This window comes from Myotis davidii, unplaced genomic scaffold (genome assembly GCF_000327345.1).
Source record: "Myotis davidii unplaced genomic scaffold, ASM32734v1 scaffold363, whole genome shotgun sequence".
NCBI classification, from domain to species: domain Eukaryota; kingdom Metazoa; phylum Chordata; class Mammalia; order Chiroptera; family Vespertilionidae; genus Myotis; species Myotis davidii.
Genome location: NW_006294069.1, coordinates 77,633 through 83,508, shown reverse-complemented (window position 1 = coordinate 83,508; position 5,876 = coordinate 77,633). Strand labels below are relative to the sequence as shown.

The 5,876-nt window shown below is 43.4% G+C and overlaps 1 long non-coding RNA gene across 1 annotated transcript; it reads left to right on the top strand.

Moving 5' to 3' along the window:
- Nucleotides 1–1,328: 1,328 nt before the first annotated feature.
- On the top strand, nucleotides 1,329–4,206 carry LOC107183820. The gene is made up of 3 exons (XR_001514618.1): nucleotides 1,329–2,930; nucleotides 3,787–3,826; nucleotides 3,919–4,206. It is a non-coding gene; the product is annotated as an uncharacterized LOC107183820 (long non-coding RNA).
- The last annotated feature ends 1,670 nt before the right edge of the window (nucleotides 4,207–5,876 follow it).

Sequence of the window (5,876 nt, the reverse complement as noted above, 5' to 3'; positions counted from 1 at the left end):
TGAAACTTTAATAATGATAGAGAAAAGTAAGGTAAAGGGGAGAGAGAAAAAGGAGGGAGACCAAGAAGGTATGGATGTGTGTCTGTGTATGTATACATACATATACATATACACATACATATACATATACATATACATATACATATACATATACATATACATATACATATACATGCTTGAAATATTCTGAACAAATTCACAACAACTTCTAGAAATTGCTTACAGGGAAACTGAAGGTAAGGTGCATGAAGGAGAACTATGTTCATTTATACCCCTCTGTGGGACTGGAATTTTCCTTATCATGTATATGTATTAAAACAGTTACATTCATTAATATAATTTAAAACATGATTCATTGAGGTAAAATTTACATACCATAAAATTAGCCATTTAAAAGTGAACAATTCAGTATGGCATTTAGTACATTCACAATGTTGTGCAACCAACAACTCTATCTAGTTCCAAAACATTACCATGATGCCAAAATAAAGCTCCTTACCCACTAGGCAGTTTCTCCCCATTGCCTCCTCCTGCCAGTCTCTGGCAACCACCAGTCTTTGTTCTGTCTCTATAGATGTGCCTCTTCTGGATATTTAATTTCATTTTATATGATTTCATATCACTGGAATCATACAATATATACTTTGTGTCTGGATTCTTTCACTTGGCATAATGTTGATTTTTTTGCAGAGAGGAAGGGAGAGGGATAGAGAGTTAGAAACATCAATGAGAGAGTAACATCAATCAGTTGCCTCTTGCACACCCCCTACTGAGGATGTGCCCGCAACCAAGGTACATGCCCTTGACCAGAATCGACCCGGGGACCCTTCAGTCCACAGGCCAACGCTCTATCCACCGAGCCAAACCAGTTGGGGCTGGCATAATGTTTTCGAGGTTCATCTATATTGTGGCACACATCACTACTTCTTTCCTTGTTATGACCAAATAATATCCCATCGTATGAATATACCACAATTTCTTCATCCATTCATCTGTTGATGGACGTCTGGCTATTGTGAATAGTGCTGCTATGAACATGCATGTACATATAATTGTTTGAGTATCTGTTTTCAATTATTTTGAATCATCATATAGTAATTCTATGTTTAATACACACACACACACACACACACACACACACACACACGTATTGATTTCAGAGAGGAAGGGAAAGGGAGAGAGAGTTAGAAATATCAATGATGAGAATCATCAATTGGCTGCCTCCTATGCGTCTCCCAGGGGGGATCGAGCCTGCATCCTGGGCATGTGCCCTGACTGGGCATAGAATGGTGACCTCCTGGTTTATGGTCAACGCTCAACCACTGAACCACACTGGCCGGGCTATGTTTAACTTTTTGAGGAACCACCAAACTGTTTTCCACAGCAGCTGAAACTTTTACATTCCAAGTAATACTATTTTAAAAGTTCCAAAGATATTGGGTACAAAAGAAGGAAAAAAATATTCTCTTAAACTACTGTTTTCTAAGTTGAAAATTTTAAATTATTTACTTAACTGAAGTAGACTTTCGGTACACAGCCTGATTGGAACCCCTGTTCCACAGTTAGCACAGAGAGTGGGGGCTGGCTCCCCACCCTCCTCCTGCCCCTGTCTCACTTGTCCTCCTTACACACAGTCACTTGTAACTTATCGTTACTGATTTTGAATGGAAGTTTGCAACTGCTCCATTCTTCCTCTTTTCATTGAAAGGCTGCCCATGTACAGCCTTAGCTGCTGTTACCTGTGTTGTTTGACTGGCTGCCATGTTACTGGCTACACTTCCCAGGGAATAAACCCCCCAAGTGTGGATGGTAAATGAGAAAAGCTGGCCCAAAAGTAAGAAGGCAGGCAGTGTTCCACTGACACCCCTCAGGAAGTGATCAACTTGGTCCCATGTGCCATACTCTATGTGCCCGAGCCCCAGGGCCATTCATGCGCTGGGAAATAACCGCTCATCTTTCTCTCCTCCCTCCCTCCCTCTCTCCCTCCCTCCATCCCTCTCTTCCTCCCTCCCTCCATTCTTTCCTTCCTCCTTTTTTTCATTCAACAAACATACTGGGAACAAAGCACCGAATCAGATACTGTTCTAGGCATTTTTATATGAGCTGTGTTGTGTATGACTCATAATATGAAGTTACTATTATTCTTAGTTCAAAACGAGGGACTGGAGATTAGAAAAATTAAAGAAAGTTTTCCAAAGTCACAGAACTAGTAGGTAAGGAATCAGGACTTGAAGCTGGGCCTAGATTATTTAGAATTCCCTTTCTCTTCCTCGACTTTCCTCCCCTTTTTCCCCTCTGTCTCCCTTCCTTCTGCACGTATTTCCATCACGCTCCATGTGCCAGGCACCCAACACAGACACGAAGGATGCCATAGTGAATAAGATGGACAGGTGCAAACCCTTTCCCATTACTCTTTCACGGAGTCCTGTGATCCCTGGGCATCATCTCAAACCTACTCAATTTCTTCTTAAATGTTCTCTCTCACATAATGAACAAATGTAGCAGATCAAAGAGCTGTGATGTTGAAGATGAATTAAATTCAGGGCCTGGGTTTATTCCTCCTTTGATCAAGCCCCCAAAGCTCATGGTTCAAAGATGTGATGAATAAATCTGATCACACCCTCCCCTGCTCCAAAACCTCTGGTGGGCCAGGGCCTACAGACATTTCTGTGACATGAGAAATGGTAAAGATCCAGGTCCAGCGGATAAGCTGAACCACATGCAAAGGCCGGGGAGAGCATTTTAAGAAGTGCTTTTCTGTGCGTAACGTGAAATTCACGGATGGAGTGGCATCAGGCCACGGAGGCATTTCTTCAAACTGAGAAGCAAGGTGAAGGCTTCAAGGCTGAAAAATCACCTCTTCAGAGGAAAGTACCCTCAAGACATGTGCACACCAGTTCATTTGTGATAGCGCCCATCCGCATACTCAGGTAAGTTTGTGCTTATATTATGCAAGTAAACAAAAACTGAGAGGTAGCAATATTTATTTAAGTAGAAACATTTATTTTAAGAGTTTTATAAATCACACCAAGATTTCCTTTATAGCATCGTTAAGGATATGAAGGTGTCACTTAAATGTTTAAGTTAGACTTTACGGCTGCAGTTTATAGGAGATACGTGTTATCCAAGGTCTATTGTAATTCTGAGTAAGGGAGAGGGGCGTTAAGCTTGAGCTCACCTTCCTGCTCTCCCAACCTCCAAACCTCCCAAGTACCTACATAGCAGTGAACGAGGAGACTTTACTAGTGTCCTGTATTCCTCCTCTTGTGGACTAAAGAGGTCAGGATTTGGAATCTGGAGACCCAAATTTTGGGCTCTATGCCACCCAATGGAGGGAGCTTGGACAAATCACTTACACTTTCTGGGCCCTTTCCCTCAGCTGTTAAAAAGAAGAAGAAGAAGAATGATAAAGGGTAATAATACTGCCTTACCTATGAAAGAACGTAACATCACAAGGTTGTGGGTAGACCCAAGTGAGACAAAGGTGTGCTTGGTAAATGATAATGGCTTTTAAAAAATAGATATACATATTTTTATTGATTTCAGAGAGGAAGGAAAAGGGAGAGAGAAACATCAATGATGAGAGAGAATCATTGATTGGCTGCCTCCTGCACATTCCCTATTGGGGATCGAGCCGGCAACCCGGGCATGTGCTCTTGACTGGAACCAACCCTGGGATCCTTCAGTCCGCAGGCCGATGCTCTACTCACTGAGCCAAATCAGCTAGGTGCTATATATATGGCCTATAATTATAATTTTGTAATTCCCTGTCTCTCTCTACTGCAGAAGTTGGGGGTTGAGATGAACCAGGGGCCTCTGAAGGGAAGTATGTATTTGTTTCCTGAGGCTGCCATAACAAATTACTGCAAGCTGGGGAGTGGGGTGGGGATAGAACAACAAAAACATATTGTTTCATAGTTCTGGAGACCAGAAGTTTAAAATGAAGGTGTTGGCAGCTGGACCTTCTGGAGGTTCTGAAGGTGAATCCTTTCCATGCCTCTCTTCCAACTTCTGTGGCTCTGGCTATGAAGATGGCCACCTGATGAAGAGCTGAGGCCTCCTGCCACCAGCCGTGTGAGGGAATCATCTCAGGAGTAGACCCTCCAGCCCGTCAAGCCTGCAGGTGGCTGCAGCCCCAGCTGACATTTGACTGCAACTTCATGAGAGACCCTGGACCAGAATGATCCAGCTAAGCCACTCCTGGCTCCTGACCCTTTGAAACTGAGTTATCTAATAAATATTTGCTGTTTTAAGCTGTCCTTGGTGCTCCTCAGCTTATATCTATATAACTTCAATCTCTAACTCTGTCTTCACATGGCTTTTCCCGTGTCTCTGTCTCAAATCTCTCTCTCCTCATTGGATCTAGAGTCCATCCTAAATCTAGAATGATCTTAAGATCTTTACCTTAATCCCAGCTACAAAGACTGTTTCCCAGGAAAGTCACATTCACCCTGCCCCAGGAAATCCCACTGCTCTTGGCCTACCAGTGGAGCCCAAGGTTCTGCATTTAGAAGCTCAGCAGGTGGCTGTGATGTGAGCAGGTTGGAGAACCCTTGGTGCAGGCAACTACTTTACTCTTCCTAGAAACACACGTAGCTCCTGATTATGTTTTGTTCCGGCTTCCTGGCTTCACACGCCAAATCCACTTCCCTTCAGGCTGCATTTCTGGTTGGTTGGACCTTGTTTTTCCATGTGATTTTCAGTTTTGCTTACTTCCTTGCCACTAGCTCCAAGGAACCCCCAGTTCCTGACTGGACTAGCCCCTTGAGGGGGCCAGGATTAACCAAGGTTCCTGTCCTCTCTCTCCACATATCACAATTTCCATTCTTTGTTATTGGATCCCTTGGCCAGCTCTTCACCATCAGACCAAAAAGGAGGGTGGAAACTATTCTTCAGATAATTCAGACACTCATTCAAGCAAAAAAAAAAAAAAAAAAAAAAAGATGATTCCCCCCCCGCTCCCTGAATGATCCAGATAATTGTTTTTAAGTCTCACCTTCACTTTGTCTCTGGAGCCCTGGCCTCTTCGTTCTGTTGCCCTAGTTAAAATTTGGTCTCAGTGATAAATATTTCAGATCTAATTGTTTCCTTCACCCGTATTCCCCATGAAGTATTTTCAGGGAAGAGGATCTATAGGTAAATGAGCATTCACTTCTATCCTGGGCAATATTAGAATCAAAATTAAGTTGCTGTGGCAGACCCACTACCTACATTTCACTTTCTGGAAGGGCCCCAGTCTATTTCATCTGTCCCAACCCAGACAGAGGCAGCAGCGAGGAGGAGCAAATTACCATTTATTAAACTCTCATTACATTTTCAACACCATTTGTGTGTATGTGTGCAGCACACAAGCCTGTACTCCACTGCCATTAAGTTAGCAATGTCCTGTTAGCATAACATCCATATTTATAGACAGGGTTGCGTGATGCTGTGGTGACATGGTGCAAAGTTGAGTGCCTTTAATAGAAGGTTAGGGACATGTCCTCATCCTGGAGCCATTCAGGCCCACAACAGATGGAGGGGACTTGAGGGGACTTAACAAAGACTTGAGCTGCTTTGAGACAGCTTCAAGGCTTTCATTGGAATCTATAAAAGTTCGGGCAGAGACATCTCATTTTGGGAGAAAAGCCCATGCTTCTTTATTTGGGTGTCACAGACAGCCGGAGGCCGACAGGAAATGACAGTGTCCTATTTTGTGGCTCGCAGAACAACCATTCAGAAAGTGCACTGCAGATCCTGTTTGAGCTGGCTGGGTTTGTACCACTTCTCCAAGCCCAGGATGTCCAGGCCGGGCATCTGCCTGAGCAAAACAAAAGTATTCATAAGATTCTTTCGTCATTGCCTCCTCTGCCAGGTAACCCTCAAGTGTTTGTCAG